Source organism: Callithrix jacchus, chromosome 7 (genome assembly GCF_049354715.1).
Source record: "Callithrix jacchus isolate 240 chromosome 7, calJac240_pri, whole genome shotgun sequence".
In the NCBI taxonomy this organism is placed as follows: domain Eukaryota; kingdom Metazoa; phylum Chordata; class Mammalia; order Primates; family Cebidae; genus Callithrix; species Callithrix jacchus.
The window spans coordinates 25,870,647-25,897,508 of NC_133508.1; the positions used below are offsets into that span (position 1 = coordinate 25,870,647).

General features: G+C 37.1%; 1 protein-coding gene and 1 non-coding gene across 2 annotated transcripts in view; one reads left to right on the plus strand and one right to left on the minus strand.

Annotated features, from left to right (window-relative positions):
- The window catches only part of GPR158 (G protein-coupled receptor 158), a 420,273-nt gene that overhangs the window by 332,444 nt on the left and 60,967 nt on the right, over window positions 1-26,862 (plus strand). The gene's annotated exons all lie outside the window — the stretch shown is intronic.
- LOC118143354 (U6 spliceosomal RNA) lies at window positions 4,038-4,144 on the minus strand. The gene has a single exon (XR_004727581.1). It is a non-coding gene; the product is annotated as a U6 spliceosomal RNA (small nuclear RNA).

Consider the following 26,862-nt stretch of genomic DNA (forward strand, 5'->3'; position numbering starts at 1 on the left):
TTGTTTCATTTATTTTTTGTAATTTTTTTGTTCAATTTTATTTAGCTCTTCTCTGATATTCATTACTTCTCTTCTTCTGCTGCGTTTGGGTTTGGATTGTTCTTATTTTTTCAGTTTGTGTACATTGATTTTGTATCCTGAAACTTTGCTGAATTTATTTACCAGTTCTAGGAGCTTTTTGGATGAGTCTTAGTGTTTTCTTTTTTTTTATTATTTCATAATTGACATTTTATTGGTTGAGGATCAGTACAGACATTTCAATTTGTACACAATTCTTAACATACCTAACAAAAATCTAAAAGGCCATGTATTGTAATTTTTTTAAGTTATTCCAGTGACTTTCCAGCTTAAAATTTAGATGCAAATTTTCCTTAAGAGGTTAGCAAGTACCTGTATCTTCACGTTGATAAGCTGTTACATACGTCCCAACAATTCACAACTGAATACCATGGACACTACATACTCAATTTTTTAATTGTTCACAGCACAGTAACACAGTTATTAGGAAAACAGGACTACCACACCAAAGATGTTACAGAGTACACACAATTCTGATGGAGAGCCACAATCAGAGTGGTTTTCTTTAGGAAACAATTCTACTAAAAAGCAACACGGGAATAGAAGTAATTTAAAATGTTCAAGACATTAAATGCAATACTGACTCCATATTGCCATTTAATATGCTTTGTATTATAGGATATAAAAACTAACTCCCCATCTATGGAATGTTAAGCTGACACCCGAGAGAGTCAGAGCCTCCCATAATTCAATATCCCACACTATTTTCTGTCTGCACCGAAACTTAGTGTTTTCTAGTTATACTATCACATCATCAGCAAACAGTAACAATTTGACTTCCTCTTTACCAATTTTGATGCCCTTTATTTCTTTCTCTTGTCTGATTGCTCTGGCTAGCACTTCCAGTACTATGTCTAATAGGAATGGTGAAAGTGATCATCTTTCTTGTCTTGTTCCAGCTCTCAAGGGGAAAACTTTGAACTTTTCCTTATTCAGTATAATGTTGGCTGTAGATTTGTCATAGATAGCTTTTATTACCTTAAGGTATGTCCCTTCTATGCTGATTTTGCTGAGGGTTTTAATCATAAAGCAATGCTCAGTTTTGTCAGATGCTTTTTTGTGTCTATTGAGATGATCATGTGAGTTTTGCTTTTCATAATGTTTATGTGGTATATCACATTTATTGACTTGTGGATATTAAACCATTTCTGCATCCCTGGTATGAAACCCGCTTGATCATGGTGGATTATCTTTTTGATATACTGTTGGATTCAGGTGGCTGGCATTAAGAATCTTTGCATCTGTGTTCATCAGGGATATTTGTCATTTTCTTTTTTTGTTACATTATTTCCCAGTTTTGGAATTAGGGTGATAGTAGCTTCATGGAATTATTTAGGGGGGATTCCCTCATTCTCTATCTTTTGGGATAGTGTCAATAAGATCAGTTGGCTCCAATTCTTCTTTGAATGTATGATAGAATTCAGCTGTGAATTCACCTGGTCCTGGATTTGTTTTTGTTGGTAGTTTTTTTGTTATTACAGTTTCAGTCTCGCTACTTGCTGTTGGTCTGTTCAGAGTTTCCATTACATCCTGGTTTAATCTGGGAGGGTTATATATTTCCAGGAATTTATCCATCTCCTCCAGGTTTTCTAGTTTTTGTGCATAAAGGTGTTCATAGTAGCCTTGATCTTTTGTATTTCTGTGTTATCAATTGTAACATCTTTAATTTCATTTTTAATAGAGCTTATTTGGATCCTCTCTTGTTTTCTTGGTTAATCTCGCTAATGGTCTATCAATTTTATTTATCTTTTCAAAGAACCAGTTTTTTTGTTTCATTTATTTTTTGTATTTTTTGTTCAATTTTATTTAGCTCTGTTCTGATATTCATTACTTCTTTTCTTCTGCTGGGTTTGGGTTTGGATTGTTCTTATTTCTTCAGTTCTGTGAGATGTGACCTTAGATTGTCTGTGTGCCTTAAGACTTTGTGATGTAGGTATTTAATGCTATGAACTTTTGTCTTAGCACTGTTTTTGCTGTATCCCAGAGGATTTGATAGGTTGTGTTACTATTATCCTTCAGCTCAAAGAATTTTTAAATTTCCATCTTGATTTCATTGTGGACTCAACAATTATTCAGTAGCAGGTTATTTATTTTCCATTTATTTGCATAGTTTTGAGGGTTTCTTTTGGAGTTGATTTCCAATTTTATTTCCCTGTGGTCTGAGAAAGTACTTGTAATAGTTTCAGTTTTTTAAAATTTTATTAACATTTGTTTTGTATCTTATAATATGGTCTGTCTTGCAGAATGTTCCATATGCTGATGAATAGAATATACATTCTGCAATTGTCTGGTATTCTATAAATATCTGTTAAGTCCATTTGTTCTAAGGTGTAGGTTAAATCCATTGTTTCTTTGTTGACTTTCTGTCTTGATGACTTGTCTAAGAGCTGTCAGTAGAGAATTAAAGTCTCCCACTATTATTGTGTTGTAGTCTATCTCATTTCAGTTTAGTATTAATTGTTTTATAAATTTGGAAGCTCCAGCATTAGGTGCATATGAATTTAGGATTATGATGATTTCCCATCAGACACTTTTTAAATCATTATATAATGTCCCTCTGTCATTTCTTAATGGCTATTGTTTTAAAGTTTGCTTTTTCTGATATAAGAGTAGCTACTCATGCTCTATTTTGGTGTCTATTTGCATGGAATATCTTTTTCTACACCTTTACCTTAAGTTTATGTGAGTCTTTATATGTTAGGTGAGTCTCGTGAGTCTCTTGAAGATAGTAGATACTTGGTTAGTGAATTCTTATCCATTTTGCCGTTCTTTCAGGTGGAGCATTTGTGCCATTTACATTCAATGTTAGTATTAAGATACAGAGATGTGAAGTACTGTTCTATTCATCATGCTGTTTGTTGCCCGAGTATCTTCCTTTTCATTGTATTATTATTATATAGGTCCTATGAGATTTATGCTTTAAGGAGGTTCTATTTTGGTGTATTTCAAAGATTTATTTGAAGATTTAGAGTTCATTTTAGCAGTTCTTATAGTGCTGGCTTGGTAGTGGTCAATTCTCTCAGCATTTGTTTGTCTGGAAAAGACTATCTTTCCTTCATTTATGAAGCTTTGTATTGCTAGATACAAAATTCTTGGCTGATAATTTTTTTGTTTAAAGAGGCTAAAAATGGGACTCATATCCTTTCTAGAGTTTCTGCTGATAAATCTGCTTTTAATCTGATAGGTTTTTTTATAGGTTACCTGATGCTTTTTGCCTCAGAGCTCTTAAGATTTTTTTTTTTTTCACCTTGACTTTAAATAACCTAAATGTGCCTAGGTGATGAATTCTTGTAATAAATTTCCCAGGTGTTGTTTGAGCTTCTTATATTTGGATATCTACATCTCCAGCAAAGCCGGGGAAGTTTTCCTCAATTATTCCCTCAAATATGCTTTTCAAACTTGTCTCCCTCAGAAGCACAATTATTCTTAGCTTTGATCATTTAACATAATCCCAAACTTCTGGGAGGCTTTGTTCTATTTTTTAAAAATTTTCGTTGTCTTTGTCTTTGTTAAACTGAGTTAATTTGAAAGTCTTGTCTTGGAACTCTCAAGTGCTTTCTTCTACTTGTTTGATTCTAGAGCTGAGACTTTCCAATGTATTTTGCATTTCCCTAAGTGTGTCCTTCATTTTTAGGAATTGTGATTGTTTTTAATTTATGTTACCCATTTCACTGAAGATTTTTTCCTTCCTATCTTGTATCATATTTTTTATTTCATTAAGTTGGACTTCATCTTTGTCTGGTGCCTCCTGGATTAGCTTAATAGTTGACCTCCTGAATTCTTTTTCTGGCAACTCAGATTTTTTCTTGGTTGGGATCCATTGCTGGTGAGCTAGTATGATCTTTTGGGGACGTTAAAGAGCCTTACATTGTAATATTACCAGAATTGATCTTCTTGTTTCTTCTCATTTGATAGACTATGTCAGAGGGAAGATCTGGGGCTCAAGGGCTGCTGTTTAGAAAAACATGGAAAGCTTCATTAATTTGTGTGTCATCCTTGCACATGGGCCATGCTAGTCTTCTCTGCATCATTCCAATTTTAGTACATGTGCTGCCAAAGCAAGCACACATCAGATGGCTCTAGTAGAATGTTATCTTGCCAATGAAGTGAAAGCAATAACAGAAAAGATTCTACAAATCTCAGTTTATGTGAAAACTGTTGCCAAAAGGTATTGAAGGAGTAGTCATTGCACCCTACGTAGACAATAGGAAGATTGTAGTTGTTCAAAATTGAGGCAATCTGGAAAGGAGATAAGAGCCCAGAAACTAACTTGCTGGATCTTCTCCTTTGACCCTCATAAATACCCTCTGAGATGTATTTACAGAGGCCAGTTTAATAACCAGTAATTAGTGTAAAAAGCAGAGGACAAGGGATCAGAACTGAGTTATAGTCCTGGTGTAGCCAGTTGTGTGACTTAGCACAAGTTACTTAGTCTTTTGGGGTCTCAGCTTCTTACTTTGTAAGTTGAGTATATTGACTTAGATGTTCTCAAAAGAGAACAGATGTTCTCGTTTCACTTCTGTAATTTCTTGATACTTTTAGAGAAATAGCCTAAAATGTTCAATATTTTCAACAAGTTCTTGTTAACCCTGTTACCCTCCAAGTGCTTGGCATGGTCAGGGAATGTAACAAATCCCCTGTTTTTAAAAAGCTCTGGACATCCATTTGAGTCCTGTTTTCAAGGAAATTGTAGGCTTACATTTTTATGAAGAGAGATATTCCAGCAGAGTCATGGCCTCCTTATTCCTTGTTACCCTATTGATGGCAATGACAACTTTTATCAAATTCTCTTTGGCTTTTATAATGAGATATAGATGTTGGGGGAAAATGACTAATGAGAAATGGGATCTGGATTTAACTTTGCCTGGAGGGAAATTGCATTTGTTTAATTTAATTCACTATAAAGACAGACCTGTGAGTTACAGAAGGCTGAAACGCAATTTACTACTTACATACAAGTTTTAAAACTCACAAAATAAGGTTATATGTTATTTATGGATACATGTAAATGGGACAAACATAGAAAACATGTACTGGATGGCTTTATGTCAGACTTTTTAGTGCTTGCCTCTATAGAAGGTGGGAGGCATGCGACTGTGAAGAGGAATTAGGAAGCTTCTCCTTAATATGGATAAAGTTTTCAGTTTTTTAAAAGACCAATAGCAATAATGACAAAATGTATACATATACTAAGTTGTGTGGTGTATAGATGGCAAGGTTATATTAATCTCCGTCAATGTTTACATTTTGTAGAACTTTAAAAAAGTAAAATTGTATTTAAAAGTACTTTAAAGAGCTGGGCTGAACTGGAGCAAGCTGAGCTGCTAGGTGTCAGAGTAACTGGTAAGGCAACAAGCCAAAATGGAAGAAACAGTCAAGCCCTTAATCACTTAGTCTAAGCAAGAGGCAGAACTGAAGAAAATGCTGTATTCCCTGCTATTCCATTTCTCCCCATGGGTTGGCACCATGCACAAGGGTCAGATGGGACAGCACAGGCATGGGGAATGTCACACTGCAGTGGGAGCCCTGAACAATAGACTCCTGAAGTCTTATGGATTCCGGGTTGGGAGAAGGGCTAGAAATTGAATAGTACTGAATCAGAGTGGAGAAAATGTCTCTATAGTCCTCTGTGTGGAAGAACTCTTGGACGGCTTGGATGGAGACAGCTCTGCTAGGAATGCAGATATGAGTAAGAGCATGGCTGGCCAGGGAGCCTGAGTCCTTGACTGTAGCTCCCTCCAGCAACTGCAGTGCATCAAGACTGAGCACCAAGTGGGGAGAACTGAATTCCCCTAAAAGGTTTCCCATGTAGCCAGGCGCGGTAGCTCACGCCTGTAATCCCAGCATTTTGGGAGGCTGAGGCTGGTGGATCACAAGGTCAAGAGATCAAGACCATCCTGGTCAACATGGTAAAACCCCATCTCTACTAAAAATAACAAAAAATTAGCTGGGCATGGTGGGGTGTGCCTGTAATCCTAGCTACTCAGGAGGCTGAGGCAGGAGAATTGCCTGAACCCAGGAGGCGGAAGGTGCGGTGAGCCGAGATCACACCATTGCACTCCAGCCTGGGTAACGAGCGAAACCCTGTCTCAAAAAAAAAAAATGCCACGTAAAGTTTTTGTAATTTCCTGTGGTTGTACCTGAAAAATCAGACATAGGTTTTGGTCAGTAGCTGGAATCCTCAAATTCTAGTAAGTTTTTTCTGCCACAGAAAGCTGTGCAGCTGAGAAATAGACAATTTAATAAAAATATTTGAAGACTTCAGAGCCCTGCCTTTGTATTGAATAGAACACCTAAACAGACCAACAAGGAAACAGTATAAAGCAACTAGACCTAGCAGACATCTGTAGAATACTCCTGTAAGATCAGGAATAAGACAATGATTTCTACTGTTACAACTTCTATTTAACATTGTGCTGGAGATTCTAGTATAGCAATTATGCAAGAAAATGAAGAAGAAGAAAAAAAGGCTTTTAGTTTAGAAAGGAAGAAGTAAAACTGTCTCTATTTGCAGATGAAATGATTTATAGAGAGAAAATTCTAAGTAATGCACAAAAAAGACCTTTAGAACTAGTACATTCAGCAAAGTTGCAGAATATAAGATCAAAATATAAAAGCAGTCTTATTTTCATATACTAGTAATGAACAATCCTAAAATGAAATTAATAAAATAATTCCATTAAAAACAAGAATAAAATACTTACAAATAAATCAAATAAAAGAAGTATAAGACTGTACAATGAAAACTACAAAACATCATTAAAAGGCATTCAAGAACTACATAAATAGAACTCATAGATTGGAAAACTGAATAGGTTAGCAATATTCCCCAAATTGATCTACAGATTTAATGCAAGCCTATGAAAAACCCAGCTGTCTTTTTGTTAAAATTTTCAAGCTCATTCTAAAATTTACGTGGACATGCAAGGGGCACAGAGTATCCAAAATAATTTCAAAAGCAGAAGAAATTTGGAAGACTCATACTCCTTTACTTCCACCAAACTTATTACAAAGCTACACTGATCAAAACAGTGTGATACTGAGATAGGATAGACAAGAAGATCAATGGAATTAAATTTGGAGTGTTCCAAAATAAACCCTTTTGTTTATGGCCAATTGATAAGTGTATGAAGAATGTTCAATAGGAAAAGAATAGTCTTTTGAATAAATGATACTAGAAAAACTGGATATCCATAACAGAAAAATGAGTTGGATCCCTAGCTCATATTATATACAAAAATTAACTCAAAACAGCTCAGAGTCCTAAATGGAAGAGCCAAAACTCTAAAACTCTTAGAAGGAAACATAGATATAAATTTTTATGACCAGGGGGTTAGCAATGGTTTCTTAGATAAGACACCAAAATCACAAGTGACAAAAGATGAATTAGTTGACTTTATCAAAGTAAAAAACTTCGTGTTGCAAATTATAATTCCAATAAAGTTAAAGCAGACAGAATAAGAGACAATATTTGTACTTAATATGTGTGATAAGGGACTCATATCTAGAATATTACAACTCAATAATAAAAAGGTAACCCAATTAAAAAATGGGCAAAGGATCTGAATAGACAGTTCTCCTGAGAATACATACAGATGGCCAATAAGCACATGAAAAGATGATCAACATCATTTCTCATTAGGGAAATGCAAATCAAAACCACAATGTGATAACACTTCACACCCACAAGGATGGCTATAAAAGATAGGCAATGAGTGTTGGCAAGGAGGTAGAGAAATTGGAAACATCATCCATTGCTGGTCGGAATGTAAAATGGTGCAGTCACTCTCTGAAACAGTTTAAAATTTTCTCAAAATGTTAAGCAGAGTTACCATATGACTCAGCAAAACTCTATTCCTAGGTATATAACCAAGGAAAATGAAAGCATATGTCCACAAAAACACTTGCACATGAATCTTCATAGCTACATAATTCATAATAGGTCAAAGTAGAATGGTTCACATGTTCATTAACTGATGAATGGATAAACACAATTTATTATATCTATACAGTGGAATATTGTTAATAAAACGGAAAGGACTGATACATGCTACAGTGTATTGGTATCATACATTGTATAGTACTGTACATTGTATGAATGAACTTTGAAAACATGCTAAATCAAAAAGGCAGTAAAAAAAGACCGTGGGTTGCATGATTCCATTACTTGAATTGTCCAGGATTAACACATTTACAGAGATAGAAAGTAGGTCAGTGACTGCCTGTGGCAGGGGAGGAATGGGGAATGACTGCTAATCATTATGGGGTTCATTTTTGAGGTGGGAAAATATTCAAAAATTGATTGTGGTAATTGTTTTACAACTGTGACTATACTTCAAATGAATTAATGATATGATATGTGAATTACACTGTAATAAAGCTATTTATAAAGGCCATAGCAGAGCTGGGCATGGTGGCTCCTGCCTGTAATCCCAGCACTTTGGGTGGCTGAAGTGGGTGGATCACCTGAGTTTAGGAGTTTGAGACCAGCCTGGCCAACATGGTAAAACCCTATCTCTACTAAAATACAAAAAAATTAGCCAGGTGTGGTGGTGTGTGCCTGTAATGCTAGCTACTCGAGAAGCTGAGGCAGGAGAATTGCTTGAACCCAGGAGGCAGAGGTTGTTGTGAGCTGACAGAGAGTGTCATGGCGATAGCCACTGCACTCCAGCCTGGGCAGCAGAGCAAGACTTTATGTCCAAAAAAAGATAAAAACATAGCTTATGTTGAATTGACCTTCCAGCAGATAAAACTCTGGAAAATATATGAAAACATAATTATTTGAAAGAACTGAAAAACTATCAAAAGCAGGCAGAAACTAGAAGAGATTAATCCTTTAATAAGGGAACTGCACTGTGTGGGAGGCTACATTACTTACTCTTTTGCAGAGGGCACTTCCAGTTTATGTAGTGTGTGAAGGCTAGCACTTAAGCAAAAAGCTGAAATCTGTTTGTCTTAAGATGTCAGAGAATAGAGTTTACTTCTGCTAGAGAAGCTGGAAATTGAGGGGGTAAATTATGAAAAGGAGGGAACCACAGGACGTGAATGGACCCATCTGGATCCAATCAGGAGATAGAAACTATACAGGAGTTTAGATAGTGGCAGTTTATGTAAAGAGTTGTTAAACTTTGATAGGTTAATAACTGTAAAGATATAAAGAGAACTCAGTAATATCATAAGGCTGAAGGAGCATGCTTAAGAAAGGACAAACTTGGAAAGGGGCTTCCTCCATAAAGCTGGGGTGCAGAACTTGTTGCAGAAGGTATGTGTGCAGCCCACTGGATGGCAAAGAAATTGGTTTGAAGCCTACTGGATGGCAGAGTTACATAGGCAAAGCTGGTCCACGGATGCCAGACAAGCAAGAAACAACCCCAGTGAAGTAAGATTGAAGGGCTGGCATACAGGGAGACTCAGAGCTTTGGAAACCCACTCACAGACTGGGAAGCAGTTGGGCAGAGATTACAGACTGACAAAAAAGCAAGCCCCAGCTATATGCTGTACAATGTATAGGTAAAAGTAACATGATTTAAAAAGATGCAATCATAAGAAAATTGGAATGGTTTATTACTATCAGACAAAGCAGACTTCAAGAAAGAAGATTTTAACAGAAAAAAACATCAAGAGTGACATTTTATCATAATGATAAAACTGAATTTATCAGGAAGCCATGACAATTCTAAACATGTATGCACATAATAACAGAACTCCAAAATGCATAAAGGAAAAGAAAGCTAAAAGGATAGCTAGATGAATTTACAATCAAGCCAGAGATTTTTACACCCTGTGCAAATTAATAATGATAAATAACAAAACTATACAAAGAAAGTAATAGTAGTATAGAAGACTGAAAAAGATGACCTAATTGATATCCACAGAACTACACATTGTTTTAAAGCACACGTGAAGTGTTCACCAAGATAACCATATGGTATACAATAAAATGAATCCCTATACACTTTTTAAAATGGAGATTAGAAAAAGAATATCCTATGGCTTCATTTTGAATTAAGTTAGAAATCAGTAAGATGTTAACTTAAAAGCCCCAAATATTTGGAAATTAAACAATCAGGATGTAAAACAAGAAAATCTCATTGGAAATTAGAAATATTTCAGATGGAATGATACTGAAAATATGAGCTATCAAAATTACTAGGATGCAGCCAAAGCAGTGCTTATAGGTAACTTTAGAGAATTAAATGCTAACGTTAGAAAAAAATATGAATTATGATTCTACCTTATGCATCTAGAGAAAGAACAAACCAAACCCTAAACAAGTATAATCAAGGGAAAAATAAAGAATCTACTAGAAATCAGACGTATAATAGAGAAAATTAAACCCAAAAGCTGGTATTTTTTAAGTAATAAATTTAATAAACCTCTGGCAAGACTGATCTAGAAAAATATGGAATACACATATTACCAATATCAGGAATGAAAGAAAAAATATTGTTAAAGGTTCCTGAAGAGATTAAAAGGATAATAAGGTCATATTACAATAAAACTTTATGCCAACAAAGTCCACAACTTGAATGAAATGGACAAATTTTTTAAAAAAAATACAACTTATTAAAATTGACAGAATATGAGATAGAAAATTTGAATAGGCATTTTCATATAAATAAATTTATAATTAAAAGACTCCTCAAAAAGGAAACTATAGACAAGTTACCACTAGCTATTTCTATTACACTTTTAAGAATGGAATAGTGTCAATCTTAACTGAGAAAACAGAGGAAAAGGAAATACTCCCCAATTCATATTGTACCAATATTCTGATGTCAACTCATACTATCATACCAACCCTAAAACCTGACCAAGATAGAATTAGAAAAGAACATGACAGACATTAACCCTTGTGAATATAGAATCAAAATTCCTTAACAAAGTTTTAGAAAATTGGATCTAAGTATATGTAAAAATGATAATACATTGTGGCCAAGTGGTATTTATTCTAGCAATTCAAGGTTAATATATTTTTAAAATAAATTTATCACATAATAAAGAAAATTTATCGTCATCTCAATAGATGCAGAAAAAACATTTGATAAAATTCAACATCCATTTATGATTAAATATTCCCAGTGAAAAGGAAAAAAGGACTCTTTCTCAGTACAGTACAGGGCACCTGTCTAAAATCATCATCAATGTGAAAGAATGTACACTTTCTTCAATACCAGGAACAAGGCATGCATATGTTTTTAAACTGTTTTCGTTAAACATCATATTGGAGGTCTTGGCTAGTGCAACAGGCAGGAGAAAGAAATAAAAAGCTACAAATTAGGAAGTGTTAAAATATTTCTTAAATATACATACAACATGATTGGGTACATTAAAAAACCTGAAGACATCTACAATACTAGGACTAATTAATAAGTGAATTTGTCAAGGTTCTAGGATAAAAAATCAGTTATTCCTACATACAATAGCAAACAACTGGAGAAGGAATTTTTAAAATTACATTTACAATAGTACCTAAAAGCACTAAGTACTTACAAATAGATTTATTAAAAATTGTGCAAGAAATCTACACTGACAACTAGAAAATATTGCTGAGAGAAGATAAAGGAAACCTAAATAGAGAAACATGTGATGTTCATGAATTAACTGGTGTCAGTTTTCTTCATATTGGTCTGTAGAACCCTCGCAATTGTAATAAAAACCCCAACAGGCTTTTCTTTTAGTAATTTACAAGTTTACTCTGAAATTTATATGGAAAATAAAAGATGCAAACTAGCTAAGTCAGTGTTTTAAAAGACAAAGCTAAAGGATTTATACTATGACATTTCAAAACTTACTCTAAAGCAACAGGACTTAATACAGTGTTAATTGGCCTAAGGGTAGAGAAATAGATCAATAGGTCTAAATAAAGCAGCCAGAAATAGATCTAGACATATACTATCAATTGATTTGTTATGGAAGCTTCAAGGTAATTCAAGAGGGAAAGTAAACTCTTTTCAACTAATGGTGCTGAAACAACTGGTAAACATGTCAGCAGAAATGATCACCAGTCTAGGCAACAATTTGAGAGGATACACAAATCACTGGACATAAAAGATAAAGTAAATAATCTGGAATTCATAGAAAGTAAGATTTCTTATGGAAAAGCATCTTTTGGAAGCCTCTGGCTGCGGGGATGGAAGGGTGGCAAGTTGGACGGGAGTTTGCCCCGATTACTCAGCTATTGCCTTTACTTGGGCTTTATTATGTTATTCGTATATGCAAGTAGGAAATGCAAGCACAATGTAAAAGTTACTAATACAAAACAATAGCAAGAAATTGTGGTGAAATACATGAACACCAAAATAACTTAGCTGTCAAGATTGCCATGAGGTTAAAGGAAACAGGAGTCTTAAGCCTTTGCCTAAGAAAAGTCACTCTCTGCCGGGCGTGGTGGCTCACGCCTGTAATCCCAGCACTTTGGGAGTCCGAGGCGGGTGGATCACGAGGTCAAGAGATCGAGACCATCCTGGTCAACATGGTGAAACCCTGTCTCTACTAAAAATACAAAAAATTAGCTGGGCGTGGTGGCGTGTGCCTGTAATCCCAGCTACTCAGGAGGCTGAGGCAGGAGAATTGCCTGAACCCAGGAGGCAGAAGTTGCAGTGAGCCGAGATCGCTCCATTGCACTCCAGACTGGGTAACAAGAGCGAAACTCCGTCTCAAAAAAGAAAAAAGAAAAGTCACTTTCAGGACAGCCTTCTTCATTCCTGGCCATGGGCCCCATCTTTCACCTTCAAGCTTCCCTCTGCTGTGAGTAACAGGCCTGGTTCTAGTGCCTAGATCTGCCCCATTCTGCACATATTTTTCTCTTGCTCCTGTCTCTAACAACTGCCAAGCAACCAACAATTGTTTTCACATGTTTTTGTCTCACTTTTCCATATGTTTGAGTTAGGAAAATTAAAACCTACTGGCTTTTTGTGTTTTACTGGTTTAGTGTGTCACCACCGAAAATGTCTAGTCTCATCCTCTTCCCCTTTTGCCTCCTCAGCTGTTCTCCTTGTAGGTTGTAGGTGGGGAGGTAGGAGATGAGGTGGCAGCTGACGACCTTTTCCTTCTTATAGTTCTGAGATGGTCTCCTCATGAGATGGAGTGGAACTGTAACTGTGTGGCTTCTTCAGTGTGATAATACATAAAAAACATCAAAAGTGTTATTAAAAAAACAAACACAAAAGTCCAAGGGCTTTCCCAATATGTGGGCATATTGTAATGCCAGCATGAATCTGGTTATGGCACCAAGAAGGCGGTAGTCACTCAGTCTCACAAAGGAACACTCACTCTTTGATTCTGTTTCTGTGAAGTATAAGAGCAGCTCAAAATGACCTGTAGTGATAAAATATTACTACAGATGTAGAATCCACAGGACCTCACCCCTGACTGGACACTGGAAAGGCAGGAGGCCCATCTGACAGCCTTTTGAAGTATCTGCAGCTAAGCATTCTTGCCCCACCTCCCCGCAGAGGGCGTGCGGCAGCAAGAGTGCCCTGTTGCTGGTGAGTCCGCAATAGGCAAGAGAGTTTAAAAACATTTAAAACAAAGCTTATCCATTATCCAGGAAATAAGCATGTGCGCAGAGAAAAATTCTGCTTAAGGTCTTGCTTACATTAAACAATCTTGATGCGATAACACTTAAATTAACCAATTTTGATGCAATAAGACATCTTTAGAGGAAATGACAGGAAACATGTGAAGGACTGTTTTGTCTCCTCAGTCTGTCTCTGCCTCTCCTTGAACAACTGTGCATCAGTACCAAGCCCTTTTCCAGCCTTGTGTCCAGCTCTCTGGTCTCCTGGAGACGGCCTCACTGGGATCACCCCATCTAAGCAGTAGACCGTGTCCTGAATATTTTCTTCCCTTCTATATTGCATCAAAATTTGCCTATTCTGTGCCTATACCTTCAGGAGCTTCTTCTGCCCTAAGTGGCTTTCAGTTAGTTGTCATCACTCTAATCCTTTCAGATACATGTCTATAGGGATCTTGTGACAATTAAAAAATGATGCTAATGGTAGGTACTTTAGACATTCCAATGATTAGTAAGAAAACTATTCTTGAACAATTCTTTCATTGGAACCTATATGATTATACCATATATTTTTATATTAAAACAGTTTTTTTATAGAAAAGGGTACCTTGTGTGGAAGTTGAAAATGTTGACGGTTTGGGGTAATTCCACTATTGACAGATTCAGCTATGCTGTTCTGGGCAACTTGCTTAATGTCCTAAGTACCTCAAGTCAGGAAAAGGGAAACATCAACTATGTAATAAAAAGTAAAAGCCCTGTGTCCATGCTTGTTTTTATTATTGGTAATGGCCCTGTGTTAAGCAGAGCCTTCTAGAAGAGGGGTACATAGGAGGAGGACTAAAAATTTATGGAGAAAATCCATGTTATTGCTTACTGACATATCTGAAGAGTTCTTATGGCAATCTGTAGTTACACTTAGATATTTATTTTCAGCCCTTTTTATTTGTAGCTGAGTAATAAGAAAGTATCCTCTCAAAAGGGATGAGGCAATGAGTTAGACTGAAACAGGCTGGCAAAGCAGCTCCCTCATCACAGGGTTTGGTATTTATGTTAATTTACCATTGAGGAAATTTGTAAGTATCTGGTAGGATCCCCTACTGCTCACTTTAGACAGGAATTAAAAGGATTTTGCATCAATCTTTAAGGAATAAATACAGGATAAATAATTATACCACTGTAGCTGTCAGTGCTTTCACATATATTCTTCCCATCTTGTGAGGGAAGGATTATTACTCAACTTTCCACATGACAGAGGAGATGGTCAGAGTGCGCTGCTCAAGGTCATGTGGATAGGAAGTGGCAGAGCAGTCCCTTGGGTCTCCAGAGCCTATTATCTTTCCACTACACCACCCTGCTCCTCTAGAAATAGATGCTTGTTTCTGCCCAAAGCATTGGGATATGGTACTGGAAATGGTGACTTCTTCACAGAGGGAGATGTAGGACTGTGAGGACAATTCTCATTCTAGGTTGACTGCAGTTTGCATAATTAAGACTTTAGACTTCTAGTGTAATTTGTGGTTTGGGGAAACTATTGTATGTTTTACATATTTTCTTTCTTTTTTTAAAATTTATTTATTATGCTTTAAGTTCTGTGGTACATGTGCAGATCCTGCAGGTTGTTACATAGGTATACATGTGCCATGGTGGTTTGCTGCATCCATTGCCCCATCATCTACATTAGGTAATTCTCCTAATGCTATCCCTCCCCAATATCCCCATCCCCTGCTATTCCTCTCCTAGCTCCCCACTCCCCAGTATGTGGTGTTCCCCTCCCTGTGTTCATGTGTTCTCATTGTTCAACACTCAGTTATGAATGAGAACATGTGGTATTTGGTTTTCTGTTCCTTTTCTGTTCTTTTGTCTTCTGTTGCTGAGAAGGATGATTTCCAGTTTCATCCATGTCTCTGCAAAGGACATGAACTCATTCTTTTTTATGGCTGCATAGTATTCCATGGTGTATATGTGCCACATTTTCTTTATCCAGATAGTCTATCATTGATGGGCATTTTGGTTGGTTCCAAGTCTTTGCTATTGTGAACAGTGCCACAATAAACATATGTGTGCATGTGTCTCTTTATAATAAAATGATTTATAATCCTTTGGGCATATATTCAGTAATGGAATTGCTTTAACCAAGTTGAGAAGGAGGACTACTGACATGAATCTTTGGACCCCAAATAGAAAGAGGTGAGTTTTTTTTTTAATCTGTTTGTTTCGCCCGGTGAATGGTCTATGCAAGACTGTGTGAAACGGATGAGGCACAATACTTAGCTAAACAGGTGGGGCCACTTCCCAGGGACAGGGGACACCTAAGGACCAGGAGTGATACATTTTTGTGTGTGTATTCTGTTCTTGGCTGTAAAACTTTTTCCTATATCATTTTATTCTATATTGAGTCTCATCATCATTTTTTCATCTTCTCAAAATACCATTCCTCAACTCTTTTCCTGTGAATTCTTCTGCACTTTCATTTTTTTCTTGAGGTCTGGAATTCTTAAGATTGTCTTGCTTCTCCTGGGGTCATTTTCTGTATCTTCCCACCTCCATATAATGTCATAATATAGATACTACATATGAGACTTTCTCTGCTTTACTCTCTGATCCCCAATGTGTAGAAAACACCCTCCATTCCCCATTTTAAGAGCCAGGCATTTATGCAATGATATAACCAGGAATCCTTTCATGCATTTTTTCATTCCTTTTTTATATAAGTGATACATTCATTGTATAAAAAAATACCAAAGCATATAATTGAAAGAGTAAAAATCGTCCTTTGCCCTCTTGCCTTCTCATTTCCAGCCAGCCTACTCAGAGATGGTCTTCATAGTCTATTGGATGTGCATTTAGAAATGCCTTTTGATGTGGATGCAAACAGAAGCATATGCTAATACTGTTGTGCAATGGTCTTCTTATTTAACAATTTATCTTAAAGCTGTTTTCATAGCAACAGAATCAGATCTACTTAATTCCTTTAAATTTTCTGGTTTTCCGTTGAATGGCTGTAACTTTAATTATTATAGTGAACCTGTCCCCTACAGGTGGAGAATGTTTTCAGTGTTTTTGGTCTTGCAAACAATGCTTTGGTGAATTTTCTTGCATATATATTTCTGCTATTTTGTATGGAGGTTCATGTAGGACAGTTTTCTAGAAATAGAATTCTTGCTGTACTTTAGTAGTTCTTAGACATTTTCCGTCCTTAGTCTTGCTCTGAGCTTTGGCTATACCAGTTCCATGCATGGCTTGCTCTGGGCTGTGGACTAGTACAAGCAGCCCTTAGTTCTTGTCACATTAAAACCATCTGTGAACCTTAAGAAAACAATAATTCTGTCTGTGCCCTCAGTTTACTGAATCAGTTTCTACAAGAAAAATCTGGAGACCATTGTAGATGGTTCTGGTGTTCAATCAAGGTGGAAGACCAATAAATTGGTTCCTGGCTTCTACTTTTTTTCATGAATATGGCTGTATCTTCTCTCTGACTCAGTAGTTTTATCTCTGGGATGTCATTCTGCTTTAACAATTTTTCTTCATGAATTATTCAGGTTGTTTTTTTTTTTTTTTTTTTTTTTTTGAGACAGAGTTTCGCTCTTGTTACCCAGGCTGGAGTGCAATGGCGCGATCTCGGCTCACCGCAACCTCTGCCTCCTGGGTTCAGGCAATTCTCCTGCCTCAGCCTCCTGAGTAGCTGGGATTAAAGGCACGCGCCACCATGCCCAGCTAAGTTTTTGTATCTTTAGTAGAGACGGGGTTTCACCATTTTGACCAAGATGGTCTCGATCTCTTGACCTCGTGATCCACCCACCTCGGCCTCCCAAAGTGCTGGGATTACAGGCTTGAGCCACTGCGCCCGGCCTGAATTATTCAGTTTTTTAAACATTCATTTTACTGTTTGTTAATCTGATTCTTTATAAATTTCATTTATGTTACTTGAAAATTATTTTTTCCTTATCAACAGTATTCAGTTCAACCCTGCCTTGTTCACTCCATAGAACAAATTGGTCAAAATTTTATGGCACCAGACATTTGAAAACATTGAGCCTCCTTCAAAGATCACTAGTTCTAATCTTTTTACTCCATCCTTCCTTTGTAAAGGTAAGGAGGATAGCATAGCAGGAGTGAGCTCAGACTCCAGACCCCAACTGAGTTGAAACCCAGCTCTGCCTGTTACCAGCTATGTGACCTGGGGCGGATTCCTTAACTTTGTTGTGCCTCAGTTTCCCCATACGTAAAGCGGGGCTAACAATAATGCCTACATCACAATATTGTTGTAAGAAATGAGTTATTTTATGTAGGGCACTTAAAAAGTCACTGGAATGTAGCATGCATTCATTAGGTATTATTATTATCCCTCTCCGAAAAGATAATAAGATATACCTCTGGGTTTCGTCCTTCTCTCCTGGGCCAGGTTTCAGCTTTCTTTGACATCTTTACCTGGTTATACTTTGGCAAATGCTTTTCATCTCTCTAGCTGTGTTGTTATCTGTCATCTGTTGTCATTCTTGCTGAGATTCGTTTTTGGCCTTGAGTGTTTTTACAGTCATTTAGGGTTTCCAAAAGTAGCAGACATAAACATGTTCAATCTGCCAAGTTTTACCTGATATCTTCATTTTTCCTTAGTTACAGTTTAAACATAGACATACATACTTTTAAAGATCTGAAGTAGGCCAGGCGCGGTGGCTCATGCCTGTAATCCCAGCACTTTGGGAGGCCAAGGTGGAAGGGTTACTTGAGGTCATGAGTTTGAGACCATCCTGGCTAACATAGTAAAACGCTGTCTCTACTAAAAATACCAAAAACATTAGTTGGGTGTGGTGACACATCTGTAATCCCAGCTATTTGGGAGGCTAAGGCAGGAGAATCGCTTGAAACTGGGAGGTGGAGGTTGCAGTGAGCTGACATCGTGCCACCACACTCCAGCCTGTGTGACAGACCAAGATGTCATCTCAAAAAAATACAGAGATCTTAATATTCTTTTTATTACTTAAAACATTACAGTAAAAAAAGTCATTTCTCAGCAGTTCTTAGTCATGAGCTATGTGTAACAATCCCAGAATCATGATCTTGATGATGGGTTCAACTCTCCTGGAGAAGGCAGCCTTACTGGATTTTTCTTGCTTTCAAAACCTTCTCCTTTAGAGTACTTTTCCACATTATTCTTTCTCTAAATGCATGCTCCGGGAATCTAATGCCTTTTTAGTCTATATTCCTCTTACATCATTTGCTTTGAACACAGGTAGATAACAGCATTTCCGATTATTTTAAAGTAGAGTCTCCTTTTGTGGAAGATGGCTTATAGCTCCAATGTTCCCTGCCTCCTGGTAATCGTGGCCTATGCAGTTCTCACCTCTTGACTAATTAGTTTCTAATCAATCAAACAAATTAACATTGAGAGAATGTTACTTCCACAGTAAAGTTTAAAAAGAGTACAACTGTCATCTTGCTAGAAGACTCTCTTGATGGCTTTGATGAAGCATGTTGCCATATTGGAGGGGTCCATATGGCAAGGAACTGAGAATGGCTTCCAGCCAACAGCCAGCAAGGACAGAGGGCTTCAGTCTCTTCATCCCTTAAAGAGGCAAATCCTGACAACAACCCAATGGCCTTGGAAATGTATCCTTTTCCAGTTCAGCCTTCAGATGGAAGCTCAGCCCTGAGTAATTGCTTGATTACAGACTTGTGAGTAACCCTGCAGTTGGCAATGCCTGGATTAATGACCCACTGACACTCTGAGATAAAAAATGAGTATTGTTTTAAGCCACTACATTTGTGGTGATTTGTTATATACAAGTAGTTAATGAATGCACCTTGATCCTCCTGGTTTTATTGATCATATTCATAGCTCTGACTCTGCTTCCACAAAGCTCAGTTTGGCTTGTCTGCTTCTTTCCTTTTCCCCGTGTACTCTGCTCTCAGTTCCACACTATTCAGAAGCTTCTTTTCTGTCTTTATTTGAAGAATCATTTAGAATAAGACTCAATAGATTTTTGACTCAAATGTGACAAATACCCAAAGTAATTCTCACATGTTAGTAATAAAACTGGCATTTCTCCATTGCTCTGTGGGGTTTTAAGGTCATCCACAAACACTTGTGTCCACACTAAACTGTTAAGGAAAGTAAGGCCCAGAGAAATTAAGGATTTTGTCCCAAGTTATATCTCTCATTGGTGGTAAAGCCTAGGACTGTGATTTAGGGCACTAACTCCAAATTTCTTGTTTTATCCAGTGTACTAGGCTGCAGCCCCCTTCCACCTGACTAGTAGGTAACTCATATATTTTTATTAGTTTACAAATAAAATTTCTTTAATTTTTATTAAAGAATACTTAATTCTTCTTTGATAAAATCATGTTAATATTTATTGATATTAATTCTTTAATATTAAAATTTATTTGTAAAATAATGTAAAAATATATTAAATGTCCAGCCTCCTTTACATATAGTGGTTTCACTTATGCTAATTAAGTATTTCCAAGTGTGTGTATTTTATTTGGCTCTAAACCAGGCATATCATTTGGCCAGTAATGAAAACAAATCTTTCTGACATGTTTGTTACAAATATTTTGTATTCTGAATGAAGACATATAAGGTCTTCCAGTTTCTAATGGCCTTTCATTAGCTTCCCATTTACCAGCTCTTGTAACTGTTTTTGTCCTCTATCAAAGAAACAATTCCTGAATCAGTAAATCATTGATCATATTCAGAGCTCATTTGTTTCTGAATTTGTCCATTTCTTAAGAAATATGTTTTTCACCTCTGCCAATTATTTTAACTTGTAGATAAACTGTATATTTCTTTTAGTCACATCTTAGGAGATGATTCAAAGGTTTAACTTTATCGCCCCATTAGCTGCATGAATTAAGCTGAAAGATTCAGTTATCCTAGGGTGGCAGGCTTCACTTTCTGGGTTTTGCCCAGTTCAGCCAGCCCACATTACTCTAACTGTGGTCCAAAGACCAGAAGGGTTAGCATCTCCTAAGAGGCTTGTCAGAAATGCATAATCTTGGGCTTCACTCCAAATCTACTGAAACACACTTTGCATTTTGACAAGATCTCCAGATAGATGGTCCTATGCACATGAAGGCTTGAGAAACACTGTTCTGAGCCCCTTTTATGGCAGTCATAAGTGGTCCAGCTCACACAGTGGCACCACTTGCAGTCTAAACTCCACCCGTGTCTCAAGTCACTTTATTGTCATCTGTCAGAAAATGGTTGTAATCGATCTAAAGTAGACAATGTATTTAAGATGTTCTTGCTGGTTGCACACTGCACAGACTGCACATTCATGTGTATTCTTTCCAACTAAAACAAAGTAATTCCCAGGAATTATTCTATTGCAGTATTCATATTTCCATCATTTTTGAGGACTCTTCATTTATTTAGCTCTTTGAACCTTAATATAGAAGTGTGATGCCTAATGAGATTATCTTATTTCCAAAGCATAAGACCGTATACTTGTTTGTATCATGATGTAAATATGGTATTTACTGTTTACTAAGCTCCTGTAACAGATATTGGAGCAGTTTCTTTTTTAAAATTAACTTTTTTCTGATTATAGAAAACGTGTAAGATACTGGGACTTGAAAGCATATCTAATACTAAAACCAGAAAATCTGTGTCAACACTGTTAACTTTGTGTGTTATGTATATACACACATATACATGCATATAAAATGGTATATGTATGTTTATATTATTCAAAATTAACCTTTTCTCATTACACATTTACAGTAAGGATTTAAACTGGAGCTTAACTGCCTGCTATGGTTTGGATTTGTGTCCCTGCCCAAATCTCATGTAGAATTATAATCCCCAGTGTTGCATGAGAGGTCTTGGGGGAGGTGATTGGCCATGGAGGTGGATATCCCCCTTGCTGTTCTTGTGATAGTGAGTGAGTTCTCATAAGGTCTGGTTGTTTAAAAATGTACCTCCCCTTTTACTCTCATCCTCCTTCTCCACCATGTAAGATGCGCCTGCTTCCCCCTCACCTTCTGCAATAATTGTAAGTTTCCTGAGGCCTCCCTAGCCATGCTTCCTGTAGCGCCTGTGGAACTGTGAGCCAATTAAACCTCTTTTCTTTTTAAATTACCCAATTTCAGGTATTTCTTTATAGTGATGCAAGAGCAAACTATAGACTGTCCAATTTAGAAAATACCAATCTTTTCACAACAATACAAATTGAAAAAATGTTAACCATAATACTTTGATCGCAGTACTCAACATTTTGTTCACTACTGTGTGTTTTAATCTCAAAGGCACATGCAGTTTGCTCATAAGGGTATCAGGAAAGAAAGCAGGAAGCCAAGCCAGAGCCAAAGATGTAGATTTGTTGTTGCTGTTGTTTTGCTTTTTTGGCATTTATAGAGAACATATATTTTAGATGAATATCTTAAGAGGAACAGACATTCTAGTATATTTTCCCCATTAGCTTTTATGCATAGCTCCCTTATACCTTGTTTTCTAGAATAAATTAAGGTTGTTAAATTCAGGGTAATAATCAGGGGACTTTCATTTCTCTGTGTGTGCTTCTGTGTACATATACTCATATATACACACAAATGTTTTGTTGTTGTTGTTTTTCAAGAGATGGGTTTTCACTATATTGCCCAGGCTGGAGTACAGTGGTTATTCATAGGTGTGATTATCACACACCATAGTCTCGAACTCCTGGCCTCATGTGATCCTCCTGTCTCACGTGATTCTTCTTCCCAGCTTCCCAAGTAGCTGGGACTGCAGGTGTGTGCCACGATGCCTGGCTACACATAAATGTTGAGAATAACTGATATCACACTGTATATTTTATATATATTTTAGGTGCTGCTTACTTTTTCACTAAACAAATCCTGAGAGCTTTCTCATATTTATTAATAATTTGAGGACATGATTATTAAGATGGTATAATCTCTTAAGTCATGCATTAAAATATATTCTTGACCAAAGCATTATTTCTTTTGAACACATAAACTGAGACGTTGTGAAAGTTTACAGCAAAAATTAATAGTCATGTGTTTCTATGTTTATTATGTGTGTTAGAATGGGCTATTTCCATGAAGCACCTCTCCTCATGGAGACATGGGGAAACTGAGACCAGGGAGGGCACCTGCCCTTTCCATCGTGTGCTCTCCCACCACACTGGTTTTCTGCACCTTGCTGTGCTTTTCCTTGAGCAGCTAAATGTCTGAATGCATTTATGAATGCAATGCTGCATCCTTGGTGTTCTAACCTATGAACGGATGGAGATGAGAGTGCCCCTAGGGGAGGAGTGGCATTGGACTAGGAGGCTTCAGGACTGGCTGATATGGAATAGAAAGAATTGCTGCCCATTTGGGGCATGACCGAGGATTTTTTAAATTTGTTCTTCTGATTAGTAAAAATCTATGGGTCTTAGAAGAGTCCGATGAGGAGGAGTATGTATGAAAATCTTTCCTTGTTGTGTGTGGAGGTTAGGTCTTATTCTGGTTCAGAGAATGAGGCATGTGGCATTTTATTTAAAAGGTTCTTCTTTATTGAATAAGATCTACCAAGCTGTGAGTAGAATCACCACTAAGACTTTTGCAACTTGTCCTGTTTGCCCTTAGTTTTTAGAGCTGTAATGCCTTTTCTTTTTTTTTTTTTTTTTAATTTTCAGGTGTATTCTATTAGGAATTTTGGAGAGGATGTATCAGTTCACAACATATCATCTCCTGCAACATTAAACCCCAAATCTTGTGTATTTTATAATTTTAAAAATTTTACTTCCATATTACTATGGAAGCTATTCATTTTTAGTTGTTTTGGGGTAACAGGAGCCAAATACTAATACATGGTTGTATAAAGACACATAATCACAGTTATAGCCAGTGTCATATGTATGGTAATTGTATAAATGTAAAGCTGCATTAGGTACATTTTTGGCATTTTGAATCCAAAATTACTATGGAATCAAAAATGAACCTATAGTAGGTTAAAGATTTGAAGGACGTGCATTTTTATCCTTAATACCTCCCACATAGGGAAGCATCTCTCTTGCCAAAGACAGAAAAATAGAATAATTTTCAAACACACCGCAGGACATTGAATAAAGGCTCGCAATAGGTGATCCTGAATCATAGTGCTTCAGTGCACACAGCTCTGCCTAGCGACTCATTTCCAGCCTCCCACTTCAAACAGAGCAAACCTGGAGAGGCTACACACAATGTTCAGTACTAGCTATTTCCAAGTAGGACCTTTGTGGAGTGTCCTCTGTCAGGGGAAGTTATCAGCTTAATTCTTCACGTTTTTAGGATTGTTGGCAACATAGCAAACATGGGATGAGCACCTCTGGAAAATATTTGACTAGTAAGCTCTTTCCTTGTAGGAAGCAGAGGGACATTATAAATATGTTAGAGAGTTCTTAAAGCCTCAGACATTCTTCAAATAAATCCTTATCAAAGGACTTCATCAACAAAAATCTTGCCACGTGAGTCTGTTACCATGCCTCCTAGTACACAGTAACCTTTTCCTTTTCTCCATTTGTAAGTAAAACTGTTCTCACACTCTCTACTAACAGAAACCCCAAAGCACATAACACCTCATTTACCTGTAAAAGTGGTTAAATTCACAACCAGTTTCACTGAACTGAAGTAAGTAACACTTGGAGTCAGTTAGGAAAAGGGAACTGCTGTATCCAACACTATTGCTCAGACTCTGAAGAGAGCAGGCCTAAACCAAGAGCTTCTCACCTTTGGCTCTCAGAGCTTTGGGAACAGTGTTGGACCATGCTGGCTTCTCATCATTGTACCTTATCAGCATCCCTCTTTTAAAAGTACTAGGCATTGTATCTACTGAGAAGAATCTGTGGAGGTTAATTTTCTATCTCTATCAATGTGTCTATACTTGCAAAAAGTTATTCTGTTACAAATGCTCTTCTAAGGGCCAGGCACAGTGGCTCATGCCTGTAATCCCAGCACCTTGGGAGGCTGAGGTGGGTGGATCACCTGAGGTCAGGAGTTTGAGACCAGCCTGGCCAACAGGGTGAAACCCCATCTCTACTAAAAATACAAAAAAAATTAGCTGGGCATGGTGGCAGGTGCCTGTAATCCCAGCTACTTGGGAGGCTGAGGCAGGAGAATCGCCTGAATCCCGGAGGTGTGGAGGTTGCAGTGAGCCGAGATTGCTCCATTGCACTCCAGCTTGGGCAACAGGAGCAAAACTCTGTCTCAAAAAAAAAAAAAAGTTTTTCTATTTAGAGCATATTTGAGAAGTGTAATAGTTACCTCCTTTATAGTTATCTGTTTCTCCCCTCTTAGCTGTGTTCAGTATCCAAAGAGTCTAGGCAATCAAGCAGACTTCAAAACATGCTAACGTCAGTGACGTGGGTGAATAGTATGTTCAGATTTCATTGTACCTGAGAGCAAGTCTTGGAGAGCTGTTTCCACCACAACAATATGTTTTATTTTTATTTATTTATTTAATTTTTATTTTTGTTTGTTTTTTGAAATGGATTCTTACTCTGTCACTCAGGCTGGGGTACAGTGGTGCAACCTCCGCCTCCCAGGTTCAATAAATTCTCCTGCCTCAGCCTTCTAAGGAGCAGGGCTTATAGGTGGATGTCACTATGCCCAGCTAATTTTTGTATTTTTAGTAGAGACAGGGTTTCACCATGTTGGCCAGACTGGTCTGAAACTCCCAACCTCAAGTGATCTGCCAACTTCAGCCTCCCAAAGTGCTAAGATTACAGGTGTGAGCCACCATGCCCAGTGAGCAATACTTTTTAAAAACTCAGTGCCTTTAGTATCCCATCAATAAGATTAGTTGTTGTGTATGGTTTATTTTTTTGTATACATTTAAGGAGTACTATGTGTAATTTTTTGTGTATCCATTACCCAAATAAAGTTTATTATACTCATTGAGTAATTTCACATCATTCACCCCCTCTTACCCCTGCACTTTTCCAAGTCTCCTTTGTCTGTCATTCCATACTCTATGTCCCTGGATACAGACTTTTTAGCTTCCACTTATTAGTGAGAACATGCAGTAATTTTCTTTCTGCTTCTGAATTGTTTCACTTAATGACTTGGAATTCAAACCATGTTGCTACAAAAGATATTACTTTATTTTTTATGGCTAAACAGTATTCCATTGTATATGAGTTTTGAGAACATTTGAAAAAACTTCCCATGGTTATAAACCAAGTCCTTAAAACACACACACAGGTATATCTACCTTAGGTCTTCACACTGAAGTCTTGCTCTGAAAGACTTTGGAAAATTATAGTGAGTTCCCAAGAGGCACACTTAAAAGGCAAAGGGAAGTTGGTGGTTTGGGTGTGACACCTTCTGCTGCTGATCCTGGATATCTTTTTCCACTCAGCCTCTCCTTTTTTTTTTTTTTTTTTTTTTTTTTTTTTTTTTTTTTGAGACACAGTCTTGCTCTGTTGCCCAGGCTAGAGTGCAGTGGCATGATCTTGGCTCACTGCAACCTCGCCTCCTGGGTTCCAGTGATTCTCCTGCCTCAGCCTCCTGAGTAGCTGAAACTACAACCACGTGCCACCATGCCCAGCCAATTTTTTTACTTTTTTGTAGAGACAGGGTTTCACCATATTGGCCAGACTGGTCTTGAACTCACCATATTGGCCAGACTGGTCTTGAACTCCTGACCTTGTGATCCACCCACCTTGGCCTTCCAAAGTGCTGGTGTTACAGGCCTGCACCACTGCGCCTGGCCTCAGCCCTTTTAACCTAGGATGTCTCATTTTACAACACCTATAATTTCTATGCTGTGATCATTCATCCAGTAATCATGCCTGCTCTTCAGTCCCTAAGTTACTTAATAAATAGAGTGGTACACGTAAATCCTATGGCCCGCAAATTCAGTGCAGCATCTTGATAACTGTCACTGGCCCCTAGTATTACAAAGAGAATTGGGATATTTGTTTGTTTGTTTGCTATACTTACTTTGGAATTATGCCTTAGGCAGTACTTCCAGTCAAGGAACATTTTATGGGTTCTTGTTTAAAAACTATTTTGATAACCATGGGCAAATAAATTAATCCCATTAAAACTCAGTCTGTTTTTCTTTAAAACAGAGGCAATAAAGTATATTTTGAACCCTAAATATAGGTAATATGTTTAGCATAGTAGTCAGTGTATGTGTTGGGGGAGCATGAATAGTTATTATTATTGGTACATAAAAATGACAGCTATTAGTATAATATCAGTATTATAATTCATAAATTATTCAGCTAAGTGGCTTGATTTTCTCATTTTTTCTTCACTGTTATAGTCTGTTACGAAATTTATTATTGAGATTTGAA